Source organism: Xiphias gladius, chromosome 2, assembly GCF_016859285.1.
Source record: "Xiphias gladius isolate SHS-SW01 ecotype Sanya breed wild chromosome 2, ASM1685928v1, whole genome shotgun sequence".
Lineage (NCBI taxonomy): Eukaryota > Metazoa > Chordata > Actinopteri > Istiophoriformes > Xiphiidae > Xiphias > Xiphias gladius.
This window is the reverse complement of record NC_053401.1, coordinates 12,771,950-12,794,317: the sequence shown is the minus strand read 5'-3', so window position 1 is coordinate 12,794,317 and position 22,368 is coordinate 12,771,950.

Below are 22,368 nucleotides of genomic sequence, written 5' to 3'. Positions count from 1 at the left end.
CAGAGGCAGGGTTGGGGTGGGTCTTCACAGAATGCAGATGGGAAAAAAATATAATGAAGAAAGACCTGCTAAATGTCAGGTGCACCAGTGCAACCAATGAAAACGTTTAGTCGCACTTGACTGATTTTTGGACTCATGTCTTACCCAGACAGTTTTTCCTGGCTGAACTGCAGTTGAAGAATATTTTTCTGTTAGTTGTATTTCCAGGACAAAACGCTAACAATAAACCCGGTCAAGGAACCAGGACTGTGGATTTCGTCCCCCATCACTTCCAGTAAAGTAATGCTATGAATGAATCTCTTCACAGCCAGTATGGACAGGAAGAATGTTTACAGCGACCAGTAACTCTTACAATGTACAGTACATATAGTATGTTGTGTTAAAGATCAACTTTGAGTAAATCCAAAAATCCAACAATCCAACATGAACGAGAAGCCCTAAGAGTACTCGGAAAATCGACATTTCCATGACAGCTGGTCAAACTCCATCTGTTGACGACGATCGTGTGATAGGATCAAAATCTCCGGAACAGCTACTAAATGGACTTTGAGCGGAGATTATTTTGCCAACACACAAAGTGCCCTGAATTTTAAGTCTGATGGCACAGTTAGGAAGGTTTGGTAACTTTTGTGTTTCTTCAGCTTTGCCTGCCTCTCTTTTATACAGCTTAAGAAAGTGTTATTCATATGTGCAGCCTGATTGTCAAATGACTTATCAATATAATCCTTCAGCACTTTCTGCTTAGAGTGCATCCTTTTTCCATTTTATGGGGCGTCTTGTTTCCAGTGAGGAGGAATAGTTTCTAATGACTTTTACAGTGTCTTCTGGTTTTAAGCAGAAAGAGGTGTTTTCTTCTGTTTTCTAAACTCCCTTTTGTCAAAGGTGTCTCTAGCCTGATAATGTCCATCAGTTCAGGAGTCTGGGTTTGAAAATGTTGTGGTAGGTAAGGCTTCATTGAAAGTGGGTTGTTGGTTTTGGCAAGGGTGGGAGTGAAGCAAGTCAGCAAAAAATAGTGAAAGTCAAATTTTTCAAGCAAGCAAAATATCACCTACTCTGTCCACGGATGCATGAGATGGTTAGGACAGTTTGACCGGGAGCTCTGAACGTAATTCAATACTTGCTTGTTTTTTCTTGCTGGCATCATAGTATGTCTTGGAACGGTTATTGAGTGTTGAGAGATGTGTCCTACATGAGCATGTCCTGATTTAACCTCATGTATAAATATGGGAAATCTGAAAGCAGAAGACTGAGGATTATTTTCTGGTTGGAAAAGGAAGAAAAGTGTCCTTTGAATAAATGCTCCTGGGAATAGATCAGGCCTAGTGGAGATCATTCATTTGAACTAGGAAGAAAGGAAAACCACTGGCTCTATGTTGTCTGGATAACGATGACAAGGGTCCGTTGGATACATGGACAGACCAAACATCAACAGCTTTGATACAATATTTAAATCTATGTAGAATTTTGATCTTATACTCCATTCATTATGAGAAATCTAAGATTAAATATGTGTAAGTATATTTCTAGTGGTTTGGAAAATAATGGTAAGCATTTTTAGCTGTTGTGTAAATTGTAAATTACAACTTAATGGAGTAAACATAAATTCCTGTAAGAATCACAATTTCGAGATGTTTAAAACTGTATGATACATACACGCAATGCCCCTGGGAGTTGAGTTGGATGAGTTAAAACAGTATGATTCTAATCTAATCACATACTGTAAGCATCCAGATGCATGTGGGTCTTATACCTACAAAATGTAGATCAATTTACCAAACCTTGGCTGATTAGCATGTTTAATACCCTGTTTTCTTTGCAAGGCTGTTTTCCTGCAAACCATAGATAAGTTTGCCTGCCCGCATAGTGTCCGTCTGTCCTTGTATTTCTTGGCTCTGCTCACTCTGCACTCATCCCCAGCTAAACTAGCCCTGGCTCTATGTATGTCAGCCTAAGGGGCCTGTTTGTGGATACACGTGTGTGAGTGCGCATGCGTGAATTGTGGTGTTTGCCCTACCTGGCACGGTGCATGCGATCCCTGAGGAACCCTGTGTGTGTGTGTGTGTGGGGAAGTGCGTGTGTGCTTGTATCACTCCAGCTGTCTCCTCAAATCCATCCATTCTCTGATGACTGAACTTGACAGTGAAAGGCTCCACCCAAACAGACACACATTTCAAACAATGTGTCTTGGGATTGGAGTCAAATCATGCATTGAAAAGTGGAACTTACACATCAGTGTGTGCAGAGCAACCAGCCGAGGATGCTATCTTATTTGAAAGAGATCAGCACTGGATGGACAGCCAGTTTCTCTTAGATCAAATGAGTGCTGCTACTCTGATGTAGACAGCAGAAAGCCTGCAGCTGATGCTAATGGACACCAATCTCTCGCTTTCTGCCACTGTTGTACTCTTACAATAAAAGGCAAGGCAAATTATTCATCCACATCTGTCCACTTTTATATATGGCACTTTTTATCTTTTAGCATTACTAGAAGTGGTCATTCCTGATTTTAGCTGTAGCAATACATTCAAACAGCTTCCTCATAAACCAGCCCAACGGCCATTATTAACCCTGTCTTCCTGAGCAGCAAGGAAACACACATCATTGCCCAATACTGTATATACTGAACACAGACACTCACTTTTTCGAATCATAACAAAAAATAAATATAAAAGTGAAACCTTAGTAAAGAATTTAACTGAAGTGAAAAATTAAAAATGAACAAATAAAATCACCAAAAATAATCAAGTACAATAAACTGAAATTAATACACACAGAAAAGACACTTAAGTATGTTGTCACAGCAGCAACATAGCTGGTTACTACACATTTCAAGCCAAAGTTACTGTAATCTGTATTATTTTATGCCATACAGATAGAGGAAGTAAAAATAGAGAGAAGATTTTAGGCATTTTAGACTTCTTCACGAATTTTGGTCCCAACATTGCAGTCCTAAGCTGTTGCGCTTATCTGTGAACCAATATTCATAAATTATTGCTCTCTAATGTACTTTACATCTTGGGTGTGCAAATGGGTTAATAGCATCTAAATGGTTGTATTTTACTGAAGGATGGAGGAGTGCCTAGGTGAGGCAATGCCAGCCCCTGTATACCTCAAACTGGTATGTTTGAGGTATGCTTGAAACAAGTAAGTTCAAACAATGTGTTGTTCGAAAACATCTGTAGGCAAAGGTGTTTATAGTGGCTCTCAACAGCCACACTCAAAGGCCAGATGAAAAGTCTGCGGTCATAGAGAGGGTTAAAATGTAGTAATAATGCACACTTTTAGATAATCTTCCCTCAAAGGCATTCATGGGGTTGGCACTAGGGTTGTTTACAAAAAAAAAGTGACAGAAATAGTCGTGTGGAGACTGAAAAGAAGTTGAGAGAGAATTTCAAATTATGCATACTTTCTCACCTCTGCAAACCTGGGTAATTGCTGCATGGAAAGGGGTGCTTGTCAGTTCTGGAAAGTTACAAAAATTGTCAGAGGCAGACACTCTAATCGTGAAGACAGAAAGGCACGGGGAGATGGGTTTCAACCATCCAACAAGCACTTTGTTTGAAGTACGTACAGTCCCCTTTTTATTATTTTGACCGAGGACAAATAAAAGTCAGTGCTAATAGCAAACATCGGTACCTACTGATGTGTAAATTGTCATTTCTACTATATGGTTCAATTAACCACTGATAATAGTTGGGAGGATGTTGGGGATAAAATATTCCCAGTGATCCCTGGTAACTCCACCGTTCCAGACAAGATTTTAAACTTCTCAAAATTACAGGATATCATTGAATCTGATATGGATAAAGAAAAAGCCAAAAGCCTCCCCAGGGAGGCACGGGAGAACTGAAGGGGAGGCAAAGATACTGATTGAGAATTTGAGTCAAAAATTGCACTCCTAGTTAGAGTAAGTCAGTCAAATCATAACACTCAGACATGAAACACATACTGATATCATTCAGTGTGACTTACACTTCTCGAGGATATTATTATCTCTGATGTCCATTGCAAACAAACTTTCATTAATCTGCTTAGAATTAAGGGGAAAAAAGATCCCTCAGAATTTGCTTGAGATTCATCCAGTTTTTATGTTTCCTTCAGTATCAAAGTAATCCAGTGATAGCTGTGCATCCATGCGCACACTGCAAACAGGAACTGCTAACAGCTGATTCGGCATAATTTTAATGACGCCAATATGCCAAAAAGTAAACAAATGTAGGCTAAAAACTGAGCTCGAACGAGAATACCTGTAGCTAACATTACAACAGCCCATCAAATGGGCTAATGTAATGTTTGTTCCAAAATAGGCCTATATGTTGATGTTAGCATGTTTCCGTCCATCGGATTATATAATATTTTACTTAATCCGTTTTCAAACAAAGAGACAAAAAAAAATAAAAATCCCTTCTCATGTGGCTGTGTGGATATGTTAGTGAGAAGGTGCTATTTAGTTTCACACAAGTATACAACTGCTCACACATGTGCACATAACTGTGAACTTGTGACTTCCCAGACGATTTAGATTATTCCTGTAAAGGAAGTGTTGACAGGGAGATACAAGTGTGGGATCGGCAGCGAGTTAATTAACAGCCACATTTTCAGCTACCCAAAGGGAAACAACACCTGTAAAGGGAAGATGGGGGTGTGTGAATTCAACCTGACACATACAAAACTGGAGAAATCTCACTGATAATGAATATGCATTAAAGTACCACACAGTGCAAACAGACACTGAGCAAGAATGCTGTTCAACTAATTATCTAAGTGTGTACTTCTTTCTTTGTGTTCTAAATAAATTACAGTCACATCCTTTATAAAGCTTTCGGCAGTTTTAAAAGTTGTTTCTAATGTAACTGCATCATCGATCTTTGGTGCAGGCACACAAGTGTTTTGGTCTTTTATTGTATGAATTTTGTTGTTGACGTTAAGTAATTAATTTCCTAGAGGTAAACCAGGTAGGTTTAACTGATTACAGTGAAGGTAAAAAGATCCACAGCAAACAGCTGCATTGGAAGAATATTTGCTCACAGCCACAAACTATATTCATTGGTCACCCATCAGTAGAAACTAATTTAAAGTCTGTGTGGATTTGTTTCCGTGTACAAATAAACCCCAGGCTTACATTAGCAGGTTTGAATGCCCTCTTGAATTAAGAATTAGTATGTTTTCAAACTTGAGATGTAGCAATAAACATAGGGGAAGTTTTGACTTTCATTTCTGCAGTTGACTCTGTGTCCTCTAATCAGAACAACACATCTCTAGACCTCTATTATGAAGAAGAACCAATTCGATTCAATAGTGTTACTTCTGTGAGCTCAAATGACTCTAAGGATGTATAATTAAGAAAGTTCCGACACTGCTGTTTCAGAACTTCTCGATTTGAATGAAAAAGAAGAGTTAATGCTTTGAGGCTCAAAAGGTAACCATCAGTCCATAAGCCATTATTAGCTGCTCATTTTAAAACAATGTTACATGATGAAAAGGTCTAGTCAAGAAAAACATAAAGGTCAGTTTAAAGACTAGACCAATGTAAAACAAACAAAAAAATGAACAAAAAACGAAAACAAAAAATCCCTATTATGTATTTTCTGCCTGTAACCTATTAGTTTTAAAGTTAATATACTAACAGTTGATTTGGCTAACAGTGTTGACTGTGATGTTAGCAAAAAGTTGCCTATATCCAGCTCTTAGTGAGAGTGGTGAGGTTGAACCAATACAGTAAAGTTGTGGGTCATAAAACCAAAACATTTAGCACAAGCACCCTAAAACTCTGTGTATAGCTAAGGTTGACTGCAGCATTTGGTAATAATTTTCTTTGTGTTTGTCACTGCAAGTTACACCTTTTATATTACATATAGTCATTTTAAGCATGCTTTATACAAAAATAGTTATTATTGAATCCTTAAGTAGACTTTAGTTTGCATTGTTACTTAACAAAAGACTCTTTTGAAATTACTTGACAACTACTTTATTGACGAAAGCTATGTTGACTCTCCCATCAACCCCAAAAACAAAAACAGCAAAACACATCTTGTCTCTTCATAATAACAGCTCAATACATTATGACATGTACCCTCTCATGCAGACAGTTATTTTGCCAACTGAATATAATGCAAACTGTATGGAGATATCAAAAGTATGCATACACAAAAATGCATACCAATATCTGGAACTTAACATGCATTCCATTACAGACAAACAACTAATGGAAACTAAACTGCAATGTTGTCTAGAGCTAAACCTGTATTACTACATTTTTGTGGATGCAGGTACTAATTTCTTAAAAATTCTTTAGAATGAGTTGATACAGTATCTATTGGAAAAAGGTTGAAATGATCCTACCGCACTGGGAGCTTTTAGTAAGTCATTTAGTACTCAATTATAGACAAAATCAATTTGATAAGACTGTTCAGTGAATAGAACACAACAGAGTAGAATAGAGTGACTCATTCGTGGACTTAACTGTGAAGAATAGTGTTTTTCTGTGCCTTTGCCAACAAAGAAAGGCTTATGAATGGGAAGAATTACAGTACTCTTCATTCAAAGCAATCAGGCCCTTTTGATGCAGACACCATGCTAAATGATTAAGTTTTTCATTCTTTAAAGATTTCTGCTCTTCTGCTCAGATAATGAGGCCGGGGCAACACACTGTATAATCCGCCTTAACGTCAAAATCTACAAAACAGCACAGTAATTTATTTCCAATTTTTCAATGATTTTTTCATTCATTCATTCATTCAAATCAAACAGAACAGAAAAAAGAAAGTATCACAATTTATCACACTTCAGTGGTGTTTAAGTGGTGCACACTGGTAACTTTAAGAAATTACTCCGAGCCTAGTGAAATCTGACCTACTGCGAAATCAACATCGACAATAACCGGGCACAGCATGACCTGGACACGAAGACAAATTCCAGCTAATATTACCTCTACATTGGAGTTCACCAGTCTTTAAAAAGGGAGATGAGCCAGATTGTGAATAAAGGGGGGAAAATATCCATTTCTGCACCCCACGTGGGGTGTGGTATGATATGGCTTTCAATTCTCCGCAGTAATAAAACTTGAGAGCGGAAATGGCAACAAGCATCCAAAGGCCTGCTGGTAACAGCGTGCCTCACAGACAACGGCGCCGCTAGTGCCCTGCAAACGGCATGCTGCTTTTAGCGGCTCTATGATGCCTTCGCTGAATAACAGGCATAATAAATCAACAGCTGAAAGAGAGGTGGAGAGAAAAAGGGTTGGAGGGGGAGCATGGATGGGAGATGCTAGCTTTTTGAGGAAGATTGAAGATGGATTTAGAGTTGTAGGTGTAGAAATACAGAGATTCAAAAAAAAAGGGAAAACAGAGTGACAAAAGCATATAAAAAGGCCTTTATTCTCAGTTTTAGATTTTGCTTGATTTTCTCCATGTTTGCTTTCTCATACTACCTACACTGCACTGAACAGGTAAGCCTTGCTCAAAACTGCTTTGAAAATGTGCATAGATCTTCTGCAAAGCTGTCTTTAATGTCATCCCCATGCAATAAAAATAAGCCTTGCTCTATTTGAGTGAGTACAGACAGAATGAACGGCTATATTTAGGAGGTAGATTCTCTCCTATGATTAAATGTTGAGCACAACAATTAACATTTTAAAGGTTAGCATCTCTGTAGGGAAACATACATTTTGTCCGTAGCACAGCACATACGGCACAGTCTCTATTCTACTCTGCTTTGCGATACCAGCGTTGTTTACTGCATATCTTAAGAGTCTGACACATTTAGGATGGAACACAAGCTTAAGGTTCAGGGATAATCCTTCAGAAAGAGAGAGAGTGGAGAAAAAGTAAGTTTATGAGAAAATGATGAAAACATGAGTAACATGCTGCAGGAGGACAGTGTTTTGACTGTTCTCAACATAGGTAAGGAGCAAAAAAGCAAACTTCAAGAGATAACTAAAGTGGGGCCAATAATGAAAAAAACAGCTTCTGCAGTGTCTGATCCAACTCCGATTGTATGCAATTGTCCTCGTAAAAATAAAGAAATAAAAAAGCTATGCAAAAAAGGCACACAAATGGAAGGATCAGGCAAAATCTCTGTCTGGATAGATCTAACACAATTAGTCTCTGTTCCTCGCTGTCACAGTACCAAAACCCCAGAGAAATGTTGATGGGCTGAAGGGAAGCCGATGTGCCATCTCATATCTCATGTGTGAGAATGAGAAGTTAGGTAGGATCTGTCTTCTGTTCTCTTCCAGGCAGAGAGCTGAGTATTCCCACTTGTCGCCACCTCTTCCCTGCTCTACATATTGCAGAACCTGCTCAGGTGGTTGCAGAGGCCGCAGTTCCTTCTGTGATTTCTCTTTGATTCACACCCAAGGCTTATTGACAAAAACACACAAAAAAAGAACTATTACATATCTCCACAGCTGTCAGAATAAATAATAGCTAAATAGACAGTTCACTAAGCCATGCATATATTTACAACACTTTACAGCACCCGAGTTTGGTTAATGTGCCTGAAATATAGAGAGACTTAGCTACAAAATACCACAGGTGCCTCATGGGCACTGTAAAGTGGCACCTCCTACATGCTATATGGCTGCCTATACTGGCAGTTAGTTCACACACAAGAACAAAGGTGTACACCCGACACACACACACAAATCGTTGTGAGAATGCTTCAATCACATTATTCTGAACCACATCCCAGTCAACCCAGCCCATGGGATCATGTTGCTTCACTATAGGATGAGCAGTGCTCAAAATGGTGGGGAGGACATTTTCTTTTATTGCCCTGCCAAGAGACGTCATTGTACTATCAGTATCAATTGGACCTCTGCTGTTGTCACACTTTGTAGTCTATTGGAGTGTGACTGCTAACGCTAGAATGCATTAACCTCATCCCTCGCTGTTAAAAACATCAAGACCAGACCTGCACATGAAAAAACGGCCAGCAGGTATTTTTCATTACTTCCTGGATTATCAAGCGTATACGCTCCAGGAGAGGTATATAGTTGACGGCTCTTACCACAGTCACAAAGGACAGTCATTCTCTAGCTTTGTCAGGTAAGCGCATAGAGGAAAATATCATGTGTGCAATTAAATACTGTGGTATGTCTCACTAAAGAATATTGTATTTTACTGTCGCTACAAGGTAAATAATATTCACATGTACTGTAAATGTAGGATGTATTAAGGTACACAGACTAGGGACAATTACTTCTGTCTACTTTGCACTTTGGCAAAACTGGCTTTTCATGCTGGAATAATCTATGAAGGGAAAAAGCTTTGGAAATTGATACTTCACAAGGAATGTAATTGTTTTAAATTGGCAAGGTTATTGCTTAGTTTACATTTTCAGGTCCTATTTTATTGTGCTATATGTAATTGTTTTCCCCATGGTAACTGTTTTATGCCATTTTGGCCAGGTCTGTTTTGTAAAATAGATAAATGTTTCTTTTCTATAAGAGACTTCCTTGTTAACAGAATTCTGGAAACCATTATTTAAGACCAAAAGTTTGCAGCGTTGCTACCAGCTCTGTGAGCCTGTAGTAGTGGTGCTTTGAGCCAAATGCTATGTTCAATGCTAATGTCAGTACAACTGTGTCTGACAGAAATGACATTAGTTTTTCAGATATTTGGTAATAAACCAAACTATTGGACAAATTGATATTCATCTAATGCCACCATCAGGTGGATCATAGAGTTATTGCAATTCATCCTGAAAGGGAACATCAATGTCTGTTCCAAATTTCATGGTAACCCATTCAATTGTTGAACCCTAGAGCAACCCTAGAGCAATGCCGCTAGCATGGCAAAAACAAAAAACAAAAAAAAACATGAGTTGCTTATATACTTTTGAGTGACATTTCCACTGCTTCTCCAGTCTGATGAGGACACACTATTTAATCCAAATTTGCTCACATGATGGTACTCCATGGCAGTTGGAACAGGAAGGGGAGCTTGTGGAGAGGTGGAAAAGAAAATCAAAGGATCAGATCAGTACTGTGCTAATCTCATTGCCATTTAGACCAAAATTGATTTACATAGGAAGGACCCCTGGCCTCAGGGCCTCCTCAACCCAGTCTCATCATTCAGAGCCCATGGCCTTATTCAATAGGAGCTAAAGGCCAGGCTGGTGTTTATAAGGGAGGTAATTAGCTTAATGTCTCGCCATGCTAATTATCAGTCCCTCCACATCAATCCAGTCACTGTGACCCACTCTACGGGGTCACCTGCCACGGTTACTGACTGAACAGGGGAAGTAGTAGTAGGTAGTTTTTTTTTGCTTCATTTCTATGACCAAGTAGCTGCAACTCAAACAGAAAGTTTGTTGGACTGGTAAATTTATAAGGAAGCCTTTTATTTTTCACTAAGGAGCTGTCAATAAAACCTTTACTTTTAAGAGGGATATGCAGAAGCTGTTGACCCAACTGGTGAGTTTACATGATTATAGCCAAAGCGCATGGAAAAGATGGGTGAGTGGATCAACAGTGGGGCAAAGACTGCAGTAGGCAGACACATGAAGTGAAAAATGGATGAGCCTTTCTGTCATACACTGAAACAATGGCAACAGCGATAATGGTTGGGATGACAACTGAAAATACAATTATTTTATGTGTATAGATTGTTCTGAACTTTCTGTGGCTTCATTTGTGAGTGAGGCAAACAGAACAGAGACTCAGAGGAATCTTTGGCAGTCTTAAGTAAATGAATGTGATTCATTAAACCTATAACTATATGGTCATTCCATCGTAAAGCGCATAAAAGCGTAAAGTGTAAAAGCCTTTTCTAGTGTCAACAACGAACTGACGTGCATACCCATTATGCACTAATGTTAACCTCTGTACACCAAAATATGAGTGATGTGGAGGTGCATAGTCAGACAGAATGAAACACATATTGATAAATAGGCCCAAAAAGCACAGGCTGTGGAGGGTGTTGAGAATCTAAGAGGGTGAACATTCAGATGGAAACCACAAGAGAAAAAAGAAAAATCCAGGCAATAAGAGTTGAAAAGTCCTATAATTTCACCAGGCAGCTTGCTGTACTGTAAATATGTCCCACTTGATGGGAAACAGTGTAAAAGGCAGCTAGCAGCTGGTGCTTAGCAGGGTCCTGCTGGCCCAAGCCCACAGCCACCCCAGATCACTGATGAAGACAGATGGATTGGGCCACAGCCCCGACACAGGAAACACACCCCGGAGCCGGCAGATTAGAGCCAAGCTTCCAATGGAGCCCTGATAGCCCGCTGAGTAAGAGAGAGCAGACTGCACAGAGAGGTAATGCTCGGTACACAGGCGCCTCTTCACATGAACTTTTGAACCAAGAGATGATATGGAATGAGGTCGGCTGAATGTCAATGGTTGAGTGAAACGATGCACACAGGAACTCCAAATGCCAGAAATCTCAAGATCATCATGAAAAGATAATGAAAGTTACAAGCAGGTAAATAAACAGCATCCCATCCATTCAACTAATTTTAATTGCAGAACAACCATTAGTGCTTTAACAAATTGCTTTAACTAGCCAACTGACTCATCAATCATGACAAAGTTACTTTCAAGAGCACATATTGGCCTCCAGTAAATCAATGTTGTTGGCCAGTAACACCCTTGCACTATGTTTATGCTGATGTGGTTACAGAACTTCCAGGTACTACGGTGCCATACGGTTATATTCAGTGTTTTGTTCCTCCTAACACACAAACTGAGTGGACTATTGAGTTAATTCATAAGACTGTTTATTTTTCTCTCTCTAAAAACCTCTTCCTTACTTCATGGATGGATGCTCTCTAACCAATTTTTCATCAAGTCCTGCTGTGTTAAAGACTGCATCTTCTTTTGCTTAATACAGGAAAGTTGTACTCTATACAACTAATTGCATTCTTTTTTTAGTAGAAAAGAATGGGAAATCGTTAAATAAGGCACTTATATTTAAAAAAGCTGTAAATGTGCCGATTAGAAAGTGTAGGTGACAAGTTTTTATTTTTCTAGGATACTACATGAACCAATTTTTCCTTTGGATTACTGTTAGGGAGCTAGATGTTCAGGGAAATGCAATTTGTTTTGTCTGCTAATGGGTCTCAATGTTGAAATTTCTTTCTTAGATAACCCAGGTTCATGAAAAAAGTGGCTTATATTGCTGGCACTCTGACAACCCATAGAGCTCATTATTTTTAGATATACTTTTCTGTTCCTTAAAGCTAGTTTCACTGCTACCACTGCTCTGTTTCAAAAAAAAACTTTGCACTGCCTGCCAATAATGTTTAATGCTACTGTTGTCAAACTAAAAGGCCATGAAAATGCCACACACAGCAATGCAAAATCATACATCAATTAAACCAAGCTATTAAAAACAACACTTGAGGAAAAAAAAGGCTTGTGACAGCACAACAGACAAATCATTTTACAAATATACATCCACCATTCATTATATATTTAGTAAACCATGAGACATCCTGATTGGGAAGAACAGGAAAAAAAAATGTATTAACACTAAGGAACACAGGAACTGTACATTTAACCTTTCAGATACAGTATGTGCAAACAGCTTTTAAAGCACCTCTACCAGAAACATGGCAAGATTTCAAACCAATGCTCTCAGATTAAGTGACTGAGAAGGCCTAAACTGGTGTGAGCTACAGTAGTCCTTGGAGGATAGTCTATTGATTGGTAAAGCCATGCAAGAAAAAAATTTGCTGAGTAATATTTACTGGGTTAATGAATAGTTGGAGAGCTCTAGAGAGGTGACAAATTAAAGGGAAAAAAAACAAAACACAGAGTGTCTAAATAAGGTGTTTGGACACCACAAGCCACCAGAACAGCTTCAGTGCACCTTGGCATTGATTCTACAAATCTCTGGAACTCTGCTGGAGGAATGGAACGCCAATCTTCTAAAATCGGTCTAAAATCTCGCATTGGTGTTCAGATGGGTTGAGATCTGATGACTGCAAAGGCCATAGCACATGATTCAAATCATTTTCATACTCAAACCATTAAGTGACCTCTGGTGCCACACTGATGGAGCCATTGTCACCCTGGAAGAGACCATTCCCATCAGGATATTAATGTTTCATGATAGGATAAAGGTGAACACTCAGAAAATTTTTGATTTGACGTGACCCTCCCTCTAAGGGGATAAGTGGACCCAAACCATGCCAACAAAATGCCCCCCACAAGCCACCGGATCTCCTCACTTTGGGGTCAAGCATTCAGGCCTGTACCGTTCTAGCTGGTGTACGCCACGCTTTGCCCTCATCCACTTGTCAAGAATATGAAGAACGATAACTCATTTGACCATATCACTTTTTTCCACATCTCTATAGACCAGTCCCTATGGTTTTTGCACCACTGAACTCTCTAATATGCATTCATCTTTGCAATGAGGAGTTTATGTACTGCAACCCTACTATAATATCCCTCTCTATGTAATTGTCGACGGACTGTTCTTGCTGACACTGTCTGATCATGTCCTGCACTGACATTCTCAGTCACCTGAGGAAAAATTGCTCCTCTGTTTTTTCTTAAATATCACACTAATGCACAAGCATCACAGTCATCAAACGTGCGCTGTTGATGAATTTTTACAACCCTATTTACTGATGTCTTTCGCATACATCTAAATGCAGATGCCGCTTTAGTCACGGTTTCTTATTGAAACACTAGCCAGTAGCCAGCCACTAGCTCCTCCCAACCCACAACAATGAACCCCCTCACAAAGTCGATTAGATCTTTTCCTCTTGCCACCTTGATCCAAAATCAAAATCAACTGGGCCTGCTCAGCATTTTTATAAATGCCACAGAGCATTATTGGATGTTAATTGCTTAATTGTACTATGCAGTGCACCTGTGTGGAAGCATCTAGATTTATTATGTTTCTCCACTCATTATACAGGTTTTTCCTTAAATGTGTCACCAGTTTGTACATTCATGTCTTAGAAAAAGGCCAAAACACTCTCTCTCTCTCAACACTGACCAATCAGCGCAGCGAGCCCTCTCGCTCCGCACTCACACTCAGGCAGCACAGGAGGAAGAACCACAGCTGTGTTGTGTACACATGTTAATTTAGACCTGTACTTAACCAAGGAGAAAATCAGTGGAATGTCACTTCAGGATGCATAATTTATGACAAGAGCTGCATGGCAGCTTTCTTATCTGAAATAGAGACAGGGGGAGAATGCAGGTGCTTGCGTTTGTGTGCGTGCATATGTGAGACAGAGACACAGAGAGAGAGAGAGAGAGAGAGAGAGAGAGAGAGAGAGATACGGAAAGACTGCTGATCAACTCAACGATTTTCCTTTGTAGAATAAATTTCAGTTTGTTTCGTGAAACAGTAGTCTCTGTTCTGTGAGTACTTTATCTGGTCTTGTCCCTTTCCCTGAGAATCACAGCCAAGATGCCCCCTTTACAGTAAAGAGAGAATTCACGTCTCTTGTTAATTTTGCTATCATGACAAAACATCTGCCTCTCCGGGTTGGAAGAATGTGGTTGGCTGGTTAATGTTAATTCTGTTAATGTTAAAATTCTAAATTTTTTACTGTGGAAGGTGACAAGGGCACTTCCTGAGAAAAGTTTTATTCAAAACCCTCCATTTAGCTCCTATTGGAATTCAGAAAAGGAAGGGTGTCCTCACTAAATACTTTCAGTGGGTTACAGTTTGCTCAGGTGCACGTCTGATTGACTTAATGTGATGAGAGCCTAATTAAGACTGCAGGACACTAACAGATGGGCTCAGTATCACACTGGGAGCGAGTGAGAAAGAAGATGGCTGGTGAGCATCTTAGAATATACCGTACTGCCCTATCAAAGTATACAGTACCTAAAGATGCTAGTTCAAGTTGCTTGACACAATGTATGGTCGCAGTGGTGGCTTTTTGAAGGTAGTGAAATCATATACATTTATGATTTTTTACTCACAGAGAAAGACATCAGAAAGTCAACACGTACTGTTCTGAAAAGTAAGACATACACCGACCACGTTGTGAAGCATCCCATCAGTTAAAAATCTTAGCATGCATGTCGTAGAAATTATAAAATTTAATTTAGTTTATCAATCACTGAATAGTTACGGGGCAAAATAAATTTCTGATTGGCCGCTATGTCACAAACTATTAAGACCTGTCAAATCATCTGGGTGCCAAGATGGAGTAGCAGTGTTCAGTTTCTATGTACCACATAGCTGGAAAAAACATCCAGAAACATTTATTCATCCGGTTCTCATAAAATCGAGAATTATAACTTCTGTTTTGCCATTTTATTTAATTACATTACATTTTCTCCATGCACTGTAATAGGACTTATTTTTCAGATTTTACAGTTTAATTCGATTTTATCTTTACATACTATCTTCTTTTTAAATTTCATTGCTTTTAAATCTTGTGTATGTCTTTTTATATTGCCTTTTATGTCTTTTATATATTGTCTTGCCTTTTTATGTCTTATGTAAAGCACTTCAAATTGCCTTGTTGTTAATGGGTGCTACAAAAGTGAATTTGTCTTTACTTTTACTTTTATAACTAGAAAATGCGCTCAGTAGAGTGCAGACCTCCGACAAGGCCAATGTCACAGAACATACGTCAAATGTCAGAGGAAAAAATTCAAATTCACAGTATATGGCCCATGCCCCTTCCCTCCACCAAGTTTGGTGCAAATCGGTTCAATACCTTTTGCGTAATACTGCTGACATAGAGACCAACAAAAAGACATGGATAATTACATAACCTCCTTTACCTAGGAAAAAAAATCAATCAATTAAGGTTTGTCTATGACACTTTAAAACATAATTTGAAAGCAGAGCCATAAAGTTAGCAAAATGACATCAATGTCAGCTATATAGCAATGTTTATTCATTGTTTGCAAATATTAAAGATGCTGTTTGCTAATATTAACATTATCAACCATGATCCACACATCACACCAGGACAAGTAAGACTGTAATGAGTAACCCCTGAGTGTACTAAATTGACCGGTTTTATTGCTTATGAATTCAACTACTAATCTCAAAAAACAACATTGTTATTTTCTTCTTTATTCTTCTTTCAAAAGTTATAGTGTTGCTTTACCATCAAGTCAGGAGCTAGCTGCATCTCCTAACTGGCATGACAAACCTCATCATGTAAATGTTTTGTAGCTTTTGTAGCTGTAACCTTTACAACAGTGAAAACAAAAAATGGCTGAAGATCAACATTCATCAAATTTCCTGGAACTTTATTGAACAAGTGACTTACACGGCAGGTCTGCTCATTGTGTTTACTTCTATTTTCCAATTTCATCCTAGCTTTCATTCTGCCTGCCTTTTGTTTAGTTTTGCCCCATCCAAATAGGATAAAAAGTTAATAGAGAGAGGAACCTAGGGGAACAGATGAGAAAACAGTAGTCACAATTCAAGCCACATACAAATTGATGACATGACTAGAAAAATCAATAGGAATTCATTGTGAGAAACCCCCTCAGAGCTTCACTGCCAGAACAAAAGAACAATTCAGTGCTGTCTAGCTGAAGCGGTAATAGCCCGGTGAAGTCATTCTCCTGCAGGAATCAAACCATGCATGCTCAAGCAGTGCATTATCCTTCCCATGGCTTACCCACCATCGCCAGCCCCCCTTCATCACATACGCAGGCACCAAATTCTGATAGTGTTGTCTTTTGAAAAACCATTTACAATTTGAGGGCGGACAAAAACAAGCAGCAAAATGAAAAGTTTGCAGTAAGGCACAGAAACGAAAGTGTTTATGTTGTTCTTTTGGCAGCCAGTTAGCTGCTTTTGTTGAACTCTGCAAAGAAGTCATAAATACTTTGTAAATTCCAGAAAAGATACAAGCATTTGCTGCTACCTTTCCAGCTGCCGTTAACTCTGATGCCTAGCTCTGATTTGAGGGTCTGTATGCTACAAAAATCACTGTTGGATGCTGGTGAATAATAATCTTGAAAGTTACTCATATTTAAAGAACCATCATTCTGTATCTTAAAAAAAAACAGACTATTTACAGAGAAGATGCTTTTTTCCATCTACAGACATTAAAGTGTTACCATAATGCTTTCTCTTTTAATTTGGAAATAAAAGCCCTCTTCACTGTTTTTTTTTCCTCCGTATCTCAATCTGCCTTGTAAACAGAAACTCCCCTCTCTGGACAAAGTACATGGTTCCTTTGAAATGGAGCACTACATACTTGGCTAACACACTTCTACACAGTCTACAGCCAGGCTAGAATGTACAGCGCCATGAAAGCATCATCGCTTTTTTGCACTGAAGCTGGCAGTTGCAGAAATATCATCCCACTAGTTGAATTGACATCTACTCCGCTACATTTTAGACTGAAATGTTGTAATTTTTCCCCCACTACATTTATTGACAGGTGCAGATACTACTTTCTTTTCACATTAAGATTTAACGTAACATGGCTGGCCTGATGCAGTTTATAAAATGTGATACATTACAGATTAAAACCAATCTCAATGCTATCCAATAGCATCTGAAGCAGCTAAAATAGCCCCACATCAACTTACTATGACATTAAAGTACCACTTACATGTTAATATAATCATAATAAATATCCAATAATATAACAGTGAGAGGAGCCATTCTACACAATGAGTCCTTTACTTTTGATACTTTATGTACAGCAGAGCAAAGATAGCAGGATATTAGAGGTTTTATATTACATAATAAAATAACATACTCTCTTCATCATGAGGTAAAACTGTTAGTTCATGTTGAGTTTTGAAAATGTGCCCCTGAAAAAAAAAAAAAAAAATCAATCGGATGCATGATCCCCCTGTTAGCTAGTTTGCCAAAATATTTGCCCTTTACGATTGACCAAGAGCAGGGAAAAGCAGCAACCACTTCTTTCAAACTTCACTCTTCCAGAGGTCAATTCATTTTAAACTTGTAGTCTCCAGTATCACATGTGGTTGTCCTAATTATATCACTTCCCACTTAAATCAGTTCCCCATTGAGTTGATTAAATTGTACTATTACTCAAGCTGAAGTTGTGTGGTTTATACTTACTTAGGCTTGCCTCTCACTGCCCTTACTGTGCCATCCTTTCTGCACTAATGTAACCCCTGATCTGGGGTTTATCTCAACAGCAGACTCTTATGGGGACAACGCTTTAAAATCTCGCCTGAACTTATGTTTAATCATGTGTGTAGGAGAAACAAGAAAGGACGCTGAACTAGCCAGGCAGAACTAAGGCGATCAACTAAAAGAGTGGAGACGGAGAGAGCCTAACAATTAATTTAATATACACCCCATGGAGAATGAGGGTAGGTGACAGCGAGAGGTTAGATAAGGGCAAAACAGTACCTTTTAACATGGCTGGCCTGATGCAAGTCGTGATGCGGCTGCCCTCTGGTCCTGCCGTGCAGAGTACTGAACCAAAAGGGCTGGAGTGGAAGCCAGGATTGAGATTATTTGGTGGGCATGGAATCTCAGTAAACATTGTCGCCATTTGGTGACCTTTGGAGGATGACTCACTGGAAAAGACAGGGGTATATGATAATGATAATACTGCAGTAGTGTGGCTCACGTGCTGGATAAAAGAGCCTCAAGAGGCATGAGGCATGGCTGTAGTATACAAAGATTAGTTATTGCTTTTAATCATTTTTGGGTGAATTGCTTTCATAGGTTGTATAAATGTATTTTATAAAAGTTCCCTCAACTTAAGTCCATCTTCCATAATTTCCTCTGGCATTCAGTATATTATGTATATTATGCATCTATGCACTTGACTTTAAAATGAAGTTCACTGTGTTTGGAGAGTGTTTCATTGCACTTCATGAGTTTATACTCAGTTTAAGTAGGTTAATTTTATCAATTCTTGTGTGGTAAAACACGATATCCTCTCAATGTTTTCAAATTGTCAGGAATGAAGAAAAACAGTCTATAGCTGTCTATAGCTTATTTTTGGGATAAGGAAAAACCTCTCTTGCTTTTCCCCTAAGGATTGCAGTAGAGCTGTATCATAATGGGCAATGGTATTCAGGGGATTCAATACTAGCTTTTTGAAATCCGAGTTTTCATGTAACTTCTAACCTTTAAGCTTGGAAGGACTTGAGCTCATATTCTTCAGGGCCTTTGCACTGTTTTAAGCATACTGAATATTTCGCTGTTTATTCTACAGGAGGTGTTTCAATACACCCCTTACCAAACACTGTAGAGGAGTACATGTCAATACTTTAATCCTTTATATATATATATATATATATATATATATATATATATAAAAAAAAATTCAAATAGATACTTTTTTTTGCTGTGTCAAAATTGTTTAAATTCAGAAAACAAGACTCTGGTGATGCCAGTGTGTCTAAAACTGCATGCTGGTATAATTAACCGGTGACACATGACTGCATATGAAAGAAATGTATGCTCATCTAAGCTCTACGGAATCCTTTTATCAAGTGTTTCTGCATTCTCTCATGTTTTCTCTGGAGAGCAACTCCAAAGCAATGTCGACAATTGTGACTATTACTGACAGCTTTGTTGTATTTTTGTTTCCTCTTACACATATCTGGTTGTTCAGATTAATATGATATGCTATGGTTCTACTTTTGGTTTGAGTCCCAATTCATTAGAGGGGGTTCTGGAGGAAAGAACCAGGAGTGCGAAGGACACTCTCTGGTGGTTTATAGCACTTTAAAAGTCTTTTAAGTGACTTGTTATGCACAGCCTGATGTTCCACAAAACATTTTAGAAGGTGACAAGGAATGTGTGCTTGTTTTCTGAAATATGGATTGTATTTTTGACCTCGTTTTTAAGATTTTGTTCAATTGGTATTGCTGCTAAAATTGTTAATTTTAAAAAGGTATAACATGTGTATTGCTTACGTTATTGGTCTTGTTCTCAAGTGCATCACTTATTCACTTCTGTCTTTAATGATTTGTTACTGTGCTACCAAACAAGTTCTCTCTCAGGGGATTAATGAAGTTTTCAAATCTAATTGAATTGTTTATTTACCACCATAAAGCACTTTCTATCTGGAAAAAAATGTACATTGCTGTCAAAGTAAATTTACTGCCATTTGGAATAAAAGAGATGTTTTAAACAGTGATTTTTATCCATACTGTTAGAACAAAGGTTGAACCCTGTGCTACACCTTCCTAGGGTAGTTTTAGATAAACAATGTACAAACCCACAGGAATACATACAATATGTCTATTATTACACATTCATACACACATGCATTTCCCTGATCTCTTTTTGTCGTGTGCTCCTTCTTCAGCATTCAAAGCATTTGAAACTAGTAGTCAACTCCCCATTCAGCTGAGGCAATAGTCCCCCTCTGAGGACGGCACAAGTCAAAAAATTAAACTTCACTCATCCTGCCATTAAAAACAACCTGGAGTATTTGAAGTTGTCACGTGAAAATCCACCCATAAGCTGCTGAACACAACAGAACAGATATAGTAGTGGAGCAGAAAGATAAAACACGCCATCTCTTCTTGCGAGTTTCTCTTTGAAACTTCTCTTCAGTGTGCCGCTGAGATGGAGCTTCTTTGCTCCCTGCAGAGCTGCTCCAGCTTCTCCTCTCCCTGGAGAGATTTGCAGAGCGAGACAAACACCTTGGGTTTCTCTGCGGCTGTGTGTTCTCTAAAATTCGCCCCAGGCAACTTTAATTTAATACCTAGCACTGCATTTCCCCTGATAATTATGTATCATCACCAATGAATGCAAACGGAGGATGTTTAGTGCTTGTATAATAGGGCTAAACTGTTCTGCAAAAACCTTGTGCTGGATATAATGAATGCTGCATCTTTTAGAAATGTGCTGAGCGACTTCACAATTACAGAGAGCACTGCAGGTTCATAATATTTACATGTTAATACAACTCTGTGCCTGACCAGCTATGGTTCCTTTTGTTGTAAGGAAGCTATCTGTGTCCACATATGCAAAATGTCACTGTCTGGGATCAGCAGAAATTTGTTGCCTGCTTAACTCTCTCCTGACCTTTCACCAGGACAGCCTTTGTTCGCTGCTGCTACAAGCCAAATGCAGCTCCTTTCTCAATAATGCGTAGATTGACAAGCCCGTGGAGGTTTGTAACCGACAACAATTCTCCCAGGCTCACTGAATGGTGGAGGCATGTCTTTCCCCTCGCTGTAGTATGTGTCAAATGTTACAAGGAGTTGCGAGGAGACTCTGATTAGCGGGGAATTCATTCCTGACATGATAATTGCTGTCAAATTAGTCAACCACCAACAATTATGATGAGTGCTGACAGGTGATGTATGCTCGTCCACCAATCAGCGCACTGCACATACAGTATCTTTAGAGAGAGAGAGAGTAAGGGAATACACACCATTTACTCACACCACCCCAATATACTTGTTCAAGGTCCCTCGGTCAAGCCGCACAGTTCCATCAACACACAACTATTTTACTGATTATACAGCGAGAGTTGTTTTCAGTTCAACTTTTTTAATATACAGTCTATGGTTCAGCTGCGGTGGTGGGGTAATTAGATGCTTTGTGATAAACGGGGAGCAATTGCTCCCTTGTGTGAATGTGTCTTCTGCTATCACACACTAGTAACTCATCTACAGCCTCTGAACCACGTGTGTCGGAGCCAATTTCTATGGGCTTTAACACTTTGCACGGCAGTGGATGGCCAAGCATCTGGAATTTATGGAGAGGAGAAGATGAACGATTGAGAACAGCAGAACATGGTTTCAATCTGAATGCCACTATTCAGAAGTAGGGACATGAAACTTTGAGAATTCTTCCAATTCACCAAATCACAACTGTTTATGATTTAAAGCACGGTTTGTTATTTCAGTCAGCGATACTGATCCTGATGTAGGAGTTGTCCTACATACGTTCATTTATGTGCTGCAAGGGACTCTCTTTTGGACTAGTAGACTCTAGAATTATTTAATTGGTATATTCATGTGTAAAAAGAAAAGTAGCATGATGGTATAAAGTGATTTTTGGTGGAAAACTGGCCATGAAATTAATATTAATGACTATTAATGATAATTCAGCCTTTTTTTTCCACTTCATTTGAACCTTTATACTCTAGCTATGGACCTCCATTTTTCGTAAAATAAGAATAAACTGAATGGGAATGTCAGCTTGCTAGCAGGCATATTGTTTACCATGTTCATCATCTCAGTTTAGTGTGTTAACTACCCAAAATGTTAGCGTAGTTAACAGTTAAGTACAGCTAATAATAATAGTAATAAGTTTTACAAGTATTTGCTCCTAACATGACGTATTGAGATATCAATGTTTTTTTTTTTTTTTTTTTTTTTAAAAACGCAGCCATGCCATTAACCAGTTTGTATGATTTTTAAGATGTTAGCATGTCTACAAATCATACAAACTATTTCCCAGTTAGCCTGTAGTGAAGCAGTTAGGTCTATGGTAGGATGGTGCACAGGCCAAG